Source organism: Argiope bruennichi, chromosome 2 (assembly GCF_947563725.1).
Source record: "Argiope bruennichi chromosome 2, qqArgBrue1.1, whole genome shotgun sequence".
NCBI classification, from domain to species: Eukaryota; Metazoa; Arthropoda; class Arachnida; order Araneae; family Araneidae; genus Argiope; species Argiope bruennichi.
This window is the reverse complement of record NC_079152.1, coordinates 16,052,976-16,071,395: the sequence shown is the minus strand read 5'-3', so window position 1 is coordinate 16,071,395 and position 18,420 is coordinate 16,052,976. Positions and strand designations below refer to the sequence as shown.

Here is an 18,420-nt window from a genome sequence, read left to right as displayed (position 1 = left end):
TCCACCGAAAATGAAGTCAAAATATGCATAAAAAAAAAGATTTCGAATTTTAAGAAACTCCAATTTTGTTAAGTTTTATTTTATTTTTTAAACTAAATATTGAATTTACATTAAATTTCCAAAATATAAGCAATACAAATTAAAATTATTTAAAATAAAAACAAGTGTTATAACTAACATTATTATGTGATTTATTCGATTAAATTGCAGTTATATTTATACTTAGTCAGTAAATGGAAAGAAATAAATTTCTACGTCATAATATCTGTTATATTATGAAGATCAATCGAAATAATTAAAAAACTGGCGTTTGTAAGTTGATGCTGGTTTCAGGGATTTAAAAATCCCAGAAACTCTTAATGCATTTATTCAATTAACAATAATATCATCAATAGCTATCATCTGCATAATCATCACAAAACGGACCATTGTCAGAAATACTGAAAATGAATGAATCAGATCTGTTCGCTTTTGACATTATGATGATGGGAAGTGATATGGGAGCGATGTGCATAGAGTAATGGGGATTGTAGGAGAATCTAAACATTGTCCAACATCACTCTTCACATAATGTCTAATCACTAGACTTCATTTATTCAGACGAAATTTTGTATGATGTCAAAAGTATGTAGTAATAAAAATACAGAATCTGAGTAATGGCATTTTTAATATAGCATGAATTAGGTAAATAAAATAGAAATTTTACCATGCACAGGATATCACCATTTGAGAAAGCAACTTACATAAAAAAAAAAAAAAAAAAAAAAAAATTGTGAAAGAGTAAAGACGAAATACTACCTCTTAATATTACAGTGTTTCTTCGTTACCGGTCAATATTGCTCCCTTTTGCTGAAAGCATATAAATTTTAATGCAAATACTATTAACGATAATGTCATTCATATTTTATACCGTACTATATAATATCTCAAGCAGATTAAGATACTCGCATTTTGCAGCGATTAAAATAATCAATCAATCGCCAGTTTTAAATTCGATTTTCATATATTTTAATAAAACCCCGTTTACTATATAATATTAAACCATATAATTACTTATCGAAAGTTTGACTGCCTACGCACTGTGTATTGTACTTTACCTTTCAAGGCAGGGCAATTATATGAAATTTGCTTCATAATCAATCCATACTAAAATGAAGTTAAAATAACGGCCACGATGATATTGTGAAAACATGAAAAGAATTAATATTCTGCAACGTGAAATTCCCTTAATTTTATTCTTTTTAGGAAAGTAAAAGAAATATCACGATTTTTTTTATCTCACTTGAATTTATTAAGAAAACATTTTACTATAAGTATTTTTTAAGTATATAAATCATTCATATGCTAAATTTTTATTTTTTCATTTTGGATAATGACATGAAATTGTTTTGTTCACAAGCGCATTTTTAATAAAAAATACAAATGTCTATTTCATCAATTCAGCCGCCTATCAAATTTATTACAATAATTAAGATAATATTAATAATTAAAAATCTGCAAATATATATCATATAGTTGTAAAAGAATGCAGCAAGGTTCTCTTCATCATAAAACATTATTATACAAAAATTATTTAAAAAAAAGTAATTTTTTTTTTACAATATTCTTCTTATCTGAGCTCAGATAAAAAAAAAGTCAAAATCAACATTGAAATATTGAAGCCATTATAATTGTAGAAGATATGGTAAAGATGCCTTTATCCAAAATTAATTATTGCTTTTCATGTAATGTGTTATGAAATAGTGCAACAAATATAATTTAGTTTTCAATTTATATGGGAAAGTTTATAGGCTGAGATACAGTCTTTTAATAATGGATCTGAAATCTCTGAAATGATAATTGGTTTTGGATTATATATTTACGACCTGTTTACCCAGTTAGATAGGTTTACAGTGGAACTTTCTTGAATACCTTGCTTTGATCCATTTTCTAGGATAATTTGTGATAGTTTTGTAGCCTCATTATAAATGACTGTATTCACTCTCTCTCTCCTTCTACATATATATATATATATATATAATATAATATTTCAAAAATCAACTATAATGGTATACACGGAATTTGAAAGAATTATAATAGATTTAAAATATGGGATAGAAGTTAGTACTGGAAAATTTAGTAAGTAAATATATAAAACTGACAGTATGTCAGTTAAAAGCGACAGAAAGCCAGTCGCTTTTAATTATATATTTTCCTGGATATTTCTCTAAAACGTGTTACATAAATCTTTTAAGATGAATGCAATCTTTTATAAGACTAAAAACGATTTACATCGAAGTGCGAAATTTTTCCTATTTGTAAAATATGACATGATTTTCTTTATTGATAGCTAAGCTTGCCATCAAATTATTCTTTCATGAGTGTTATAGGAATGTATAAGCAAATTTTTCTTTTAAAGTTTATTATCATACATGATATATAAGAATCAATATCCACACTTACAGTAAAAGGTATACTTTTAACGGCATTTTTGATCTATTTGTAAGGTATATGATTAAGTTCGGGATTAAAATTTTTGAGAAATGTTCGAAAATAGTTATATTTTGCTTACTTGTGTGAAAAAAGAGTGAAAAAAAATTAACCAAAGTATACCAACTCAGTAGCAAGCGTTCTTTTGATTGTGAAACAGAGGTGTTATTTTGACTAAAATCAAGTATAAAAATCTTATAGTTTAGAGGTTTATGAAATGATTTATTAAAAATTCTGCAGATAGCTTAAGATATATATGATCTAATAAAATGTATTTCCATCCACTCTTTAAATAGTAGCTTTTAACGGATGTCAAAAATAATTTTTTTTCACATTTTGAAGAACTAAAACAACTATAAGATTTTTCTATATGAATATATTACTTATTATCTAGTTTCGGTACTGCAGAACATATTGAGAAATTGTTATACCAAATTTGAGCAAAAACTATGAATTAGATGTTAATTTATATGGTATTTTGAAGAAAATCCTATCACGGACTATATTTTGAGAAAATAGCATCTAAAGATATAAAATAGCATTAAAAATATATAAATGCAAATATAAAAATCAGCGCAACTTTTTTTATATTTGTTTATAAGTCTGTCCAAAAATATAATTAGAAACTAAATTCTAACGGTTTTATTAAGAATCTTATTCCAACATTAAGAATATTAAATAAAATAATATTAAAACTTCTCGAAAAACTCGACTTTCAAACATAGTCACCTATCTTTACTTTAATGACTTTTATTGTGTCATATCAATTAAATCATTTTTAATAGTATGTTTATAATTATAATTAAAAGTGTCAGCTTGCATTCACGCAAAGGTAAAAGTGAATAAATATTTATTTTTTTCAAATATCACTTTCATTTTTAAATGAAATTGTATTTTCTAAATTTATAATAAAACGAATATTTTTCTAATAAAACGAATTATTATTATTTTTAATAGTAAGGAAATGTAATAATAAGCAAATTTACACATTAAGTAAATCCCTACATTTTGTATTTAAGAGATTTCATTAAATGCAGTTTACTAACATTTTAATTGAAAAGTTTTCTTACATTTTAGTTGAAAATTTTTCTTAGTATTTTTCATGGGAAAAACATGCGCAAGATCAATACATCCAACAATACTTCAAGGCCCTTTTTTTTCCTACGAATGATTCATTCTATAACTTTGAAAAGTCCTTAAGACGAAGTCATTTAAAAATGTGGATCCTTTGAAGCCATCTTCTCTTGAAAAGAGCAAACTTTCATTATTGCCTCGTGAAATGACATTAAAAGTTGAGAGAAAGGCACTCTTCAGTCTTGCTCTCGGTCAGCACGGCTCGTTTAGTCTTCAGCCAAGCTTTTCAAATCTCTTGGATCCGTTCCAGCATCGTTCTGGTTTCAATCCAACCTGCAGAAATCGTCAGGAAGGCAGAACTAACTTCTTTCAAAACATGTTGCTGCTGGAGGAAATTCTTCTTTCCTTCGCTAAGTGAGACGGTCGTAAATTCTTTCCAAAACGCTGCTTCTTTCAACAAGTTTGCTGCATAAATTTGATGCTTATGGCGACGATTTTTTTTGGCGACAACCTTTGTAAATGGGAAGCAGTGAGCGTTATTACAAGTTGGCGTAAAAGTAAAATAGATTTCTCATTGTTCAAAGCATTCAACCTTTGGTTTTGGTGAATAAATCAGAAGTACCTGAAACCATGCCTTCATATTTATGAGCTGCTAGGAAATAAAGATAATATATGCATATATTTAAAATGAATATTCTGTGCATTTAACGAATTTTGTACAGGTAAAAGCGATATACTGAATCTGTGAATTTTAATTTCGAAAAAAAAATAGTGTACATTATATGCAAATAAGCAACAACCAATAAATACCAGATTATTAATAGAATGAATGAAAATTTAAATAAAGGATTGAAATAAAGAATGCAGTTAAAGAATTTATTTTTATGAAAAAGAATCTATAATCTTGCGAAACAATACTTAATTTCGTTGAATTTTGGTACATTTTTTATCTTCAAATTCCAACTATGCTTATTCTAAGGGGTAAACTTGATTAGAATAATCGTGAAAAATATTTGAAAATAAAATATTGCGCTGATCTTGGGTACAAATTAAATAAAGGCAGTACATATAAAATCACATCTGGTATAGTTAGTAAATAAAATATGCATGAGAAGAAAACCGTTGATAGTTCAGCGTTAAAAAAAAATTTTTTAGCTTACATAAATTCAAACGTACTTACTAATTCCAGTCAACTTAATAAAATTCAAAAAAATAAAAATAAATATGAACTTATTACTAATTCTTTTCCATTAAATTCCATTTTGTATTTCTTAAATTGCTATTTTCAGAAAACTAGTGCCCTTTGGCTATCAGCTTGTCCGCCAATATTTACCCATTTGTTAAAGGTTAAATATATTTTGTCTCTTGATTCACTTTTTGCTTGATACCTAGTTCCTGATTTTTTTTACATCTTGTTTATTCTGACTGAATGGATTTCCAACTCTGTCTGAAGCATTTATAATAATATTTTGCTCTTCCAATAATTTACAAAGTATTGGAATAAATGTAGATGTAAAAACATTCAGTGAAATTGCCTGAAAAATTTGCATACCATTTTTTTTTTTTATTTTACTATTGCCATTCAGAAATAAGTAAAAAGAGGAATTTCTATGCCACATATTTTTGCGTTTTGCATAGATATATTATTTTTTTCTGATAATTCATATTTCCCTTAAATAATAATAAAAATTTTGCATTTTTTTAAAAAAAATTTGATTACTGTTAACATTTGAAGCACATTATTAAATTTTAATGTACAATTGATTTTCTTTTTGCAATGCGCATTTTAAGTCCCATCATTAAATCAACTATTTTTATAAATTTATTGCTAAATAGGCTCCTTAACTAGTTATTAACCATACGACCTAACTATAAAATATATTTATTCGTTTAAAATTATGTTCAGATTTGAATTTTATTTTTTATTTTAGAAGTTTGTGTTGAAGAATACCTTTTGTACATTTATATATTTAATATATCTTTAGCGTTTTATGGATTAGATAATAAAGAAATCAAGTAAGTGTTCCGAGATGCTGGATCATTGCAGCGAGACTCATATCCGCCAAGGACTGAAAGGTGGCAAAATAATACAATGTTGAATTTAATATATTGCCGCAGACTGATGATTAAACATTATATCTAAGACCCAAAGGTGGTAAAATAGTATAATGTATTTTTGGTTAAGGTGGATCCTAGAATTAATATTGATTCCTCTTTAAAATTTCAGAAATGATTCACGTTACATCTGTTTCCAATAGTGAAATTTCTTCATAGTGAGTTGTATAGAGAATGTCATGCTGTTTTTAAATTTATTTTGTTGAAACCCATTTTGAATTCATAAAATTTAATTACAATTTATTTCATGTATAGCATCTTTAATAAAATAACAAAAGGAAAATCATTTTTTATATTTAATAGTATTTATTGTATTTTTACCCAGTTGATTTATTAATAAAAAATAAGTAAATAAATAATTAAATAATAAGCAATCAAATAACAGTTAATAAATGTAAGTAAATAAATTAAAATATTTTTTTTAAAAAAATGCTAACTGATTTAACTGTTTCAAAAGTTTAAATGCTATGGAATTGCTAATTTTAAAATGAGCGCAAAATTTCTCGTCTGAAAATTTTATTTCGATTCATTTAATATTTGTATTTCTACTGCATTATAAATGAAATGAAAATAAATATTTAAAAAATACTTTATATTTTCATATATTCTTTTTCAATTCAGATATTAAATGGATATCTGAAAACTAAATAAATATGCCTCTAGGTTTGCGTCATGAAAAGAACTACTCACAATGCATCTGAAAGTATTTCACCTTAAATTGCTATCCTTCACGAGTTTATAGAGTTTGGGATTTTTTAAGAGATATAATAAAACTCTTTTGGAAAGCAAATATTTGAACCGTGCAGGAGTATTTTTTTTATTATTTCTGTCGCATTGAAGCCGACACTGCTAAATAAAATAATTTAAGAATTTTATTTTTCCTATATGGATTTCAAATGCGTTTACTTAGCTAGATATATTTAACAACTTTTTCATATGTAGTTTTTTTTTTCAAAGTTTCTTCGTAGGTTTGAGATTTTTTTTAAACTCCATAAATGAATATAGATTTCTATTTTTATAGACACTATTCTATTTTTATATTATTATTTATAAGGACATTTCTTTTTTGCATTTATTTAATACTTCATTTCAGAAATTTTCACAATTAAAAAAAAACTAACACATCCATCAGTTTTCGTTAAATTTGTTGGATTCAAATTTTATTTTTTTGTTCTTTAAAAAAAATCGAAATCAAAAAAGCTCATGATTTTATATTTTATGAAATATATTATCAAATGCTTTAAAAAGGTTATATTTGTATTTAACTGAAAATGCTAGGTTAAAAATGAATAAGAGTTTAACTAGAAAATATGAAAGAAGAAAATTCATATAAATTTCCTAGTGATTATCGTCATAATAATAATAATAATAATAATAAAATAATAATAATTTTCTAAAATAATTTTAGAGTAATAATTTACAAAATGATATGCACTTGATTTGTATAAAATAATTTGTGTAGTATGCGACTACGATTCGGGATGAACTTTTTGAAAACATTCGAAAATAGTATATTTATGAATTTTTACGTAATAAAGATTGAAAAAAACATCTGTGAAACGGAAATATCCCAGTTAAAAAGCAAAAGTTTTTAAATTGGAATAAGACATTTTTTTGTTCAAAAGAAAGACATAAAGCAAAAATATCTTGTTTAGAGTTTGACTGAACTAAAAAGTAAGTTGTATTTCTATCCATTCTTTAAATGCTGAAGTTCGATTGATAAATATCGCAAAAATTTCAATTTTTGTCACCTTGCGAAGCACTAAAACGACTATAAAATATGTCTAAATGAATATATTACTTATTCTCTATTCAGGGGCTCAAGAATATATTAAGAAATTATTGTACCATATTTGAAAAATAAATATGAATTAGATTTTAATTTATGAACTTTTTTTTTGTAAGAAATTTGCATCTAAAGATGTGGAATAGAACTAAAATATATGTAAATGTAAATATAAAAATCTGCGTAACTACCGAAAAGTTTTTTTTAAATTAAACAAAATTCTAGCGATTTTATAAAGAAATCTAATCAACAATTGAAAATATTAAATAGACATCTCACAAAAAATCGACTTTTAACATAGTCACCTACCTTAGATATACTAACAAATCAATTACTGCATTTATTTGAAGTGCAACCGGGTGTGTCGAAGATGGTCTTTCCTGCGGTGTTGGCTTTACTGTTAAGTATTCCGAACAACCTTAGAATGAATCAGAGGGATGCCGGTTCTCAGTTTTGTCCTTATTTGAAATTTTCTATGATAATTCCATATGAGTAGAATTTTTGGCTGCTGTACATCTTTTCCCTTTGGCGTCGTCTTTTACGTCGAAAGTTTTACGCTCATATTTTCCAAAGAAATTTCATTTATTTAACCGAATCAGTTTCAAAGAATAAAGCCTAATTAAGATAAAACTATAAGCCATATTCTGAAATGTACCCGTATATTTCTTGAAAAAATGAAGACTGATACAAGTGACATATACCTAGCGTTTCCTTTTATTTCTGCGGAGTTCCACTGGCATCCCATATATGGGCTATTATGCTTTTCTTGTGTTGAAAGAAGCTCTTTCTAACTGCAAACCAACCAAAACTGATGAATTCTGGAAAGGAATACAAGGAGAATTTAAATTAATACTCCTGAAAATTTTATGAAAACACTTCTATCAGGTAAATAATGAACGAAACAGATATACGGACTTAGATAAAACATTAAAAAAAATGTATTTACATTTGAAGCTTTAATAAAATGACCTCGAATTCGCTCTGCTGATGTGTGAACACTCCACTAAGGGAAGGATTGATATTAATGTAAATTGCATGAGAATTCCTCTCCAGATAAATACAAATCTAGCAAACGAATTGACTGAAGATAAAAATTGATCATTTTTTTAAAAATTTCTGTTGGTCCTGTTAATTTAATTTTATTAAGTATCTTCTTAAAACAATGAAGCATTAAATCACAATTACAATAATTTACAGGAATACAATTACAATAACTACTTTGGTGTATCTAAATTTACTGAATTAGGATTCATTTTAAATATTTAGATCGTTTAATAATGGAATTTGTAACAGCCTCATAAATGAAATGAAATATTTTATTTATGCTACAATAAACGATAAACAGCATAATTCTCAAACAAAACAAAATGAATAATTATAACAGAATTTAATACCAGAATAAGGCCGTTTATTATGAATACTTTTTAACTCACTATTTCTTTATGATGAATAAAACATTTGCTTTTAAGACGTAGAATTCGTTACTCTAAAGCTTTTACGCAGAAACCAGAGTATATGATTTATTATTAGATTTTTATGATATATTTTTTTATTATGTTATTATATTTTTAACAGAGTTTGATATATTATTATTTAAAAGATTACAATAATAAATGTTTGGAAATTATTTTCTCTTAAGGAATAAACGTTATCGAATTGCTGGAAAGCCTAAAACGTTAATAATGTAATGTTAACAGAATATTGAATCGATTTTAAAACAGCTTTATCAAAAACTCGAAGAGTTCACAAAACAATTAATCGAAATGCAAATATATTTACAATAAGAAATAGTGAAATAAAATATAATTTAATGGAATTGCAGTGGTACAAGTAGTATATCGCTTCATTTTCTGAATTTTAACTCGAAATGTTTTTATGAAGAATTTTCTTGCTCTTAATTTGAGTAGAGAGCTAAATACTCCTTTATTATATTTGTGATTAAACGGCAAATAATGATATGAAAATTAATAATGGAAAGTTTAATATTCTTCAAAATCAAGAAGCAGCTTTGTTAAGCAAATTTCTTACTCTAAAATAACCAGTAAGCAAATATATCTCCAACAAAAGGATTTCTCTAATTTTTGTTAGGAGCCTGAACAAAATCTTCTAAGTATATTAATATAATATTTAAACGACTCAGAAAATACACATTGAATATAAAATATACAGAAATACATACTTTAATTGCTGAAAATGCCAAAATTGCTACAAAGTAATGGTATATATACATATATCAAAAATTACTTCCTGACTTTCATTTATTTAAGAGCTATTCGGCTATTAAAGCATATAATGTTAATGAGTTTCTATTAAACAGCATCCGTGGCTTTTAACAGTTAATAATTTACGAAAAATGTAAAGCATCTATTTTGTATATCGCTACAAACTGTTATAAAAAGAGATTTATGTATAAAAATAATTCACTTTCTATTTTCTAATTAATATATTAATGCAATATTTAAAAAACGCAAAAAAGGTACATTACTTTGAATATAAAATATGCAGAAATGCATATTTTACTTGCAGAAAATGCCAAAATTGCTATCAAGCTATAGTATATCTATGTAAAAAATTACTACTTCCTCACAAACATTTCTTTAATAGCTATCTGGTTATTAATGTTTTATAAGGTAATTCAGTTTCTATGAAAAAACATTATTTCCTTTAAACAAGAATTAAAAATTTACAAAAAAATAGGGAACATTTATTTCGTGTATTGCTAATAATTGTTAAAAAGTTAGATTTATGTATAATAATTCACGTCCCATTTTCTAATTAGATATTTCATGAATAAATTACTTAAATAGATAGAAAAAAATTATACGACCCAATTCCGAATAAAAATATACTAATCCTGAATTTAGATTTTTTTTTCAGTCGATTCACTTATTTAATTGAAAAATGCCAGTTTTTAAAAATAAAGTCTTTAATTCCAGAAATAAAGTATTTAATTCCAAATGCTTTATTTTAATATTCAGATATCCAAGAAATTATTTAATATTAATAAATTAAAACAACTACGTCTGAAAAATTAGCATCTTCCTTAAATTCATTAGCTTTGAATTCTTCACAGAAAAATCTGTATGTACCTCTCATGTTTATGCATAACATTTGAAAATGATGCTAATAATAAAATATTCAAACAATTTTTCCTCTATGAAAAACACATTTTTGTCTCCTAGGAGAAACGTGTCCCTTTCTCCAAGATGCTCTATCATGATTCTTTTTTCTTTTTTTTGAAGTAGTCTTAAAAATGACAGTTATTTTTCTAGATAAACGTCAGAATGGAAAACAAAGAAATTCCAAAAGGCAAGAAATGTACGATTAGGCTTACGTAAGGCAAATGGAACCGTCAGTCAACTGCCAAGTCTTGTGTACATATTTTGAAATATTTCTTGTATGTGCTTTAAGTATTATTTTTCGCCTTCAAGAAAAATATTAGGTAAAGGAAATAAAATTCTTAAAGGCTGAATTCTGGCTTTGATATTAAGGAAATGTTGAATATTTAAAATGAGGAAGGAGTGATTTTGTATTATCTATTCCAGTTTTATCCAAGCAATTGTCATTTTTACAAATCAAATTTTGTCCCTGTATCATGAATTTAAGCAACCAATTCGTGTATATATATAAATTTATTTATTTCGTGTATCTCGGAAACGGCTCAAATGATTTGGATAAAATTTTATATTTAGGCACGGTTTTGCTTTTTTAGTTTATCTAAAGTGTTGTCTTTCCTAAAAAAAAACATGATTTTACACAGAAAAAAATATTGCTAACTATTAGAATAAGTATTTTCAACTTCCACTGGGAAGCGTGGTGATTGCAACATCATGGTCAGAACAATATGAACGGCGCATGTATCGCGAGTCGTTGGTTCGAGTTGCTCTTTTTTGCTTTATTTTTTAGTTTTATATTTATATTTAACACCTTTGCTTTTCGAGTTTATCTATGTAGGTACCTTTTCTAAAAAAACGTGATTTCACAGACACAAAAAATATATCTTTTGTAACTAACTATTAGAGCTTTTTCTATCTACTCTCATGCTGACAAAGTCATATGGCATCATCTCGGACTGTATTCACCGTGGTAAAACTGAGTGTAAGTTCAAAAATATAAGTAATGATAGATGAATACTGTAATGCAGCAGACTGTTTCGAACAGCATATAATGACCAGTTCATATGCAGATAAGATGGGAAAATATTTATATATAATTAGTATGCGATTCGTATCTAAATATTTTCTTCCATATCCGCCAAAAACACACAATTTGACAAAAAAAAAGTAAAATAAAAAGGAATAAAAATTTAAAAAAAACTGACCAGGGTAGATCGGTCTTCCAGATATCATTTTTAAAATTTGGAAATAAAGTATGGTTTGCATATCTTTATTTTACAATTTAATTGAAATGTAGTTCACAATGCCTGAATTCTCAATAGATATTAAAAGTGTTTTGTAAGATTCTTATATTTTGAATGCGAAAAATGATCATCAGATTGGGATCCAATACGCTTTTGCTATAATTAACTTTTAAATAACTTTTTTTTGCTTGAAATTAGAGTATTTGTTCTATTATAATCATGGAAAATAAAATTAAAACTAATATAAATCATTCTAAAATTTATTTAAAATTATCAATTAACAAAGAAAGTGAAAACTGTAGAACTGATCCATTTAAACAATGGATTGATAAAATCTTAAGGATGTTTACGTTTAAACTAAATGGCACTGAGACAACTTAATGTCATTATTTACTTTAGGATTACACAGTTTAAAATTTGTTCTAATTTTAAGGATATTAATCAATTACCATCAGTTATTATCTACCGTATCACACAGATGTACTTTTCTACTTAATGTTTTTCAGCATTTTTAAAAATTTCAATTTTATTAAGGGTATAAAATTATTTCAAAACAATAATAAAAAAAAATGATTTATTCTTCTCAAAAGTAACCAAGAAGTAGACTAAGGGATGTATCAGCACTGTATGAGAAAAAAATAAATCATCCAACTAACATATTTACTTGCAGTTTCTAAGGGAAACGGTTTGTGATTTTTGTTAATATTGGATTGATTACATAATAATATAATACATATATTAATTATTTACATCGTGATATCATATTTTTTAGTATTACGTTTGCAAATTCTAAATTTATGAATATTATATTTTGCTAAGAATTCTTTGAATAATTTAAAGTACCGGGGATAACTATAATTGGAGACTTATGCAGAGCCCGTTGACGTAATTAATTAAACATTCTTTTGCAACTCCAGAAGGCTACAAGGAAATAAAATAATTATTTATTTAAAATTTGACCAATAGATGCTGCTATTACTACAATGTGAAAAGGACGTTATGCCTGTTAGTAAAGTTCCATGCTTTAGAGTTTGTGTCAAGGTGCATTCATTTAGTCGATATAGGTCTGAGAGTAAAAATGAAAGGCGAAGATTTTTACATTTAACAATAAGAACTCGGATTGTCCGCGGACTTGGTAGGCGTAAAAAGTGCGGATAACTTATAATATTGACGGAAAAAGTACAAACTCACAATAAAATACTCTAGAGCAACTTTTATTTATTGCAAGAGGCCTAAACAATTAATTATGATGAAAAAAAAAATGGAGAATTTTTGTTCTTTTCTATAAAGTTTTGAATTTTTAAAGTTAAAAAACTTTTTTGATATTACATTTTTTAATAATATTTTGAGATCAACAATAGCGAATACACATTTATTGATATCATATATGTGTCGAATCACTCCTGAATGATTTTTTTGCCACTCGAACTGATTATAAAAGCAGTCAAAATGAAATTTTAAGTTCAAATTAAATAGTACGGTTAGGAAGACACGGCACTAACATGTATGTAGTAAAAAAACTGAATGAAAAATATCTAATTTAGCTGAAATCAAGGTTGGAGAATTCCGGAAATGCACTCTTCGTTTCGCATATAACTCCTTAAAGAGATAGAATCGTCGAAAAGTGGTAGTCTTGGGATACTGAAACGACCAGTAATTTGTACTATAAAATAATTGTTCATCCCATATTTAGATAAAAAAAGATATAAGTTCAATGGGCAAATTATTTGATCAGAAATGAGTAATACTTTAGTTGGATTGCGAGAATATCACTGCTTGAAAGGATTGAGAAAAGAGAAGATGTCGAAAAATGGATTTAAAAAATCATTATTAATTTTAAAGAAACTGAGGAATTGTGTATGCTCTCATGAAGAGGATAAGGTAGGATTTAAAATAAAAGTGTGGAATGAGTCACTATTTTTATGGTTGAAAAAGCATTCGATTCTCAGTATTCTTGGGAAAAGTGCTTGGATGGTGTCACGTGATATATATCTCCTTCGGTCTCTCCCACCTCAGAAATGAGAATGAGAAGTTTCGGTATGACGATTGGTTCTCGCCAAAAGAATGGTGGGGGTCGGTTAACTCCTATAGATGACGGAATCTGCTTCACACGGGAGATGCTGTGCCGTGGCAGGTGATGACTCTTAGAACCTTAGTACGACAATGATGCCGGGGCGGGCGGTCATGCAAATTTAATCCAAATGCCTTTAATCCGACAAGGCGGAGTAGCCAGTGTGGTTATCTCTCCTCGGTCTACAGTACGAAAGTCATGCAATCCATTTTAAATGGAATTCCTGCAAGGTCCACGTGGTACAAAAGCTGTGCCTTCAAATTAGAACGCATTGATTTTATTTACCAATCGCTGATCAGGATAGCCGCTGATAGTATATGCCCTTGGGACATTTTATGGTTAGATGAAATGCATTTTACCCTAGGCGGAAGCAGTGAATATTCAGAACTGGTGCATATGGTGTATTGTAAGTCCGAACTTTACACACGAAGAACATATGCATTTTGATTGCATTACTATTTATGGTGTATTTTTGCTGTTGATTCCATTTTTGACTTCCCGTTTTTGAGGAGAAAACATTTCAAGGATCCAAAAGGAGTTTCGTCACGTTTGCCTGTTAAGATAAATTTTTTGCTTCTTCTAATAGGTCATGTCTGATTACAAAAAGAGTATATTTAGGAACTACTGTCTTTATGCAGCATGGTGAAACATTTAGTATTGTATAAAAAATGAAGTTTCGAGACAGTTTCTGAGTACCTGGTCTCTTCCTTTTCCAGACTTAAATCTTTGTGATTTCTGGCTTTCAGAATTCCTAAAAAAATATCAATGGAGAAAACAGAAGGATTTCTCCTGAAATGAAAGAAAAAAAAAATGAGAAACTATGTGCCTACAATTCTTTAAAACTTACTTCGCGCTGCTATTGAACTGATTTTGAATGCGGGGTAGACAAAAATGACTTGCCTATTGAAAAAAATAATGCTACAAAATACAATTCTTGTCCAAAATTTGTGGGTTTTATGTTTGTTCTTTATGCTCCATATTTTCAATGATGTTGCATACTCCATATTTTCAGTTTAATTTTTCATAGTCTAAAGAACGAGTATATCAAATTTCAGCGAAATGTTTCAGTCACAATACCCTCTATATGAGTCTGAGTTTGGTCACTTTTATTTTAATCTTTCTATATTAACATGCTATTCATTTTATTTTACCCATAAAATGTTTATATTGTTACAAATCTGTAATTTTGCTACCCGGCATGAATAGTGTCATCGTAAGAAAGACCGTTGTAAGATCTGTGCTGAGCAGCTGCTGCGTCAATGACCTGAGAGCTTGGCGACCATTTGACGACTTGGCGACGAATTTGGCGAGTTTGGCGACTAAATGGATAATACCGGAAAGTTCGAGAAGTTTCACGATCCATCGAGTAATAACCGAGATACACCGACGTACGCCCTGATTGGGCTGAAGATTCTAGCCCCGGCTCCCGGAACTATAAAAGACGAGCATTCTGAAGCTGAGGAGAAGTTTTCAATAGCTAATTTTAGCTCACAAGTAGTAAAAACTTACTAAGCCCAACGGCAGCGTAACCCCTCCCCCCACCCTCACCCTAATATCGGACAATCACAATGAGTCCTGACACTCGTCATCTCCAAATTTCGTCGAAGACGGCCACGGCAAAGTATAGACAGCAAAGCACTGTGAAGTCTCTCCTTACCGGGGATAAGCCCCTGCCGGGGCTAGGCGCCCCGTCAACCCAACCATCAAGCTGAGGAGAAGTCGTGTGTATCGTCAGAAGTTGTGTGTGAGAGGAGTCGGAGTCGCCGACAGGTAAAGAAACTGGAGGATTAGACAGCAAGCAAGCTGCTGAACTATAGTGATTAAATGCGTTACGTTATTACGATTAATTTGCGATATTTGTAGAAAATTTTTTTTGTAACAATATATTAAAAAAGCACGGAAAAGTTAAAAAGCAAAACATTAGAAGTGTTATATCCGAAACATTCTGGCGTTCTCTCTAATAAATGTATACCTCTTCCTCGTGCACCTAAAAAATGCCTTACATTGTTTTGGCAAATTAAGAAATACATAACTTTGATGTGAATCTAGAACTTTTATTAAATCCACTGTACGAATTTTTACCATTAATTCCTGGAATGTTCTGGAACCCACACACATGTGTAGAGACACATATATGTGTACACATATAGAGAGAATATATATATATATATATATATATATATATATATATATATAACCAATCTAAAGTAAGAAAAAGTTTGAAAACGAAACTAAAATGAAAACGAAACAAAACAGTTTCGAAATCGCAACTAAAATTTATTACCTATTTAAACTAAAACCAAAAAGGAACTTCATAGTATTTAGAGAGCGCAATTGCAGCTACTTCTAAAACACAGATGAATTGATACAAAAGTATTAGAATCAAGTTAATAGGAAAAACAAAAACCAAATAAAAATTAAACCAAAAAAATTATTAAAAAATATTAAAAAAGAATCCGGCCTGAAGACTTTTTCATGAAAAAGTCTTCAGGCCGGAGACTTTTTCATGAAAAAGTCTTCAGGCCGGATTCTTTTTTAATATTTTTTAATAATTTTTTTGGTTTAATTTTTATTTGGTTTTTGTTTTTCCTATTAACTTGATTCTAATACTTTTGTATATATATATATATATATATATATAAATTTTATTTTATTCATATAGATTTTTACGTTTCGTAGTTATTGTTGGGCAGTCGATCAGACTAAATACCTATCGTTTTTATTTCAAAACTTGGTAATAATTCAAATTTTGTCTAAAATACGTATACAAAATTTCATCTACCTATCTCAAAAAATTTTTGAGTTATCGCACTCATAAACAGTCAGACATTATTCCAAATTGGACTTAGGAAGCTGTGAAACATAAAAAAAACTCAAGTTTTTGTTATTATTTTTTTTAATGATTATTATACTTTCTCTTTGTATATTTCATACAAGAGAAAATTAAAAAGAACTTTATATCAAAACTGAAAGCACTTTATCCGCTTATTTTTGTTAAAATGTTGTTACTCTAATAAACAGAAATAATTTCAAATGCGATACCGTGAAAATCAAATTTTCTGTTTTTTGATTGACGTCATTTCTATTGTTGATACACTTATACATCAGTTTATTCTTGAAAGTATGAGACTTAGCTAGCAGAAAAAGATTTAAATTATTATAACACATTTTTACTTTCTATTTTTCCCCATTTATTTAGGTTTTCTCTTGAAAAACCGAAAAATAAATCTCCTATCTGTAATCATTTCTGATAAAATTGTATTATTTTTCCCACTTGGGCAATCAATTTGAGTAGCACCACAAAATTGATCCAACAACCATTTCATTTATTATTTTATTATCGAGAGAAAAAGAATAAAGAGAAATCAATTTGGGTTAAAATGATGCCGAATATAAGGGAAACTCCTGCCTAAAAATAATTTGCACTTATATATATATATATATATATATATATATATATATATATATATATATATATATATATATATATATATATATATATATATATATAATGGGCTTATAAAATATTTATAAATCTGGATAATATCATTATCAGCTTTTCTATTTTTAAACTTTATGTCCCAAATTTTTACCTTTAAATTACTAAAATTTACTCTTATAATTCTCATCACTTTTTGACAGGCTCGTTACACTTAGTGTCTCAGAAAATATTAATTATGCATAAAGAAAAAGTAAACTTAATCTAAAAGTTTGGTAAAAATTTCAAATTTATAAATTAATTATTCAAATAATTAGAATGCTTTTGAGGAAAGCATTCGGGAAGATAATGTGTGAATCAATTATTTATAATATTCAAAATTGCAAATTTTATTTTATAGAAAAACTGATAAATAAAATAATGAATGTGAGCCATAGTTAATATTAACGATAAATACCATTTCCAAATAATTTTAGTATGCAAGTTTAGATAACACTTTTTCATATTTCACATATCCCGCATTGTACTGTACGTATGTGGAAATGATAACGTAAAAAAAAACCTTGAACTAGGTAGATAAAATCTGTTATCTAATCTTCACACCAAATTTCTAGATTTCATATGTTTTTACAAAACCATTACAGATGAAATTTATCTGTGTGTCTATCTGTTTGAATGAAAGCATGCGAAATAGCTAAAAATACAAAGTGTTGTTTAAAAATGTTTTAAAAGGCAAAGAGAAGATTCGTCTTAAATTTGAAAGCAAATAAATAAACGGATCTGCTTTCATCCTTTGTAAATCGGGAAAAGCTTGACAAACAGACACTCTGACCGTTCAAATGCGATGCAAAAAAGAGACATAAAAATTGAAATTTGAGAAATGATAATGTTGATATCTAATTTTATTTCTATATTTGGTGTTGAAAGTCATATTTTTATTTCTTTTAATCGAAAAAAAAACACGTTCGATCGATAAAAAAAGTTCATTTTTGTTTTCCTTTACTATCTTACGAAGAAGAAAACTGTATATACGGCATTTCCCAAAGCCTGCTATTTGTGTAACAAAGTTTCGGGAATTTTAATTCCGTTTAATTGTTTTATACATT

At 27.6% G+C, this 18,420-nt stretch overlaps 1 protein-coding gene across 1 annotated transcript in view; it reads left to right on the top strand.

Annotated features, from left to right (window-relative positions):
- Positions 1 to 18,420, top strand: part of LOC129958975 (lachesin-like) — a 411,789-nt gene that overhangs the window by 103,400 nt on the left and 289,969 nt on the right. The window lies entirely within an intron of this gene.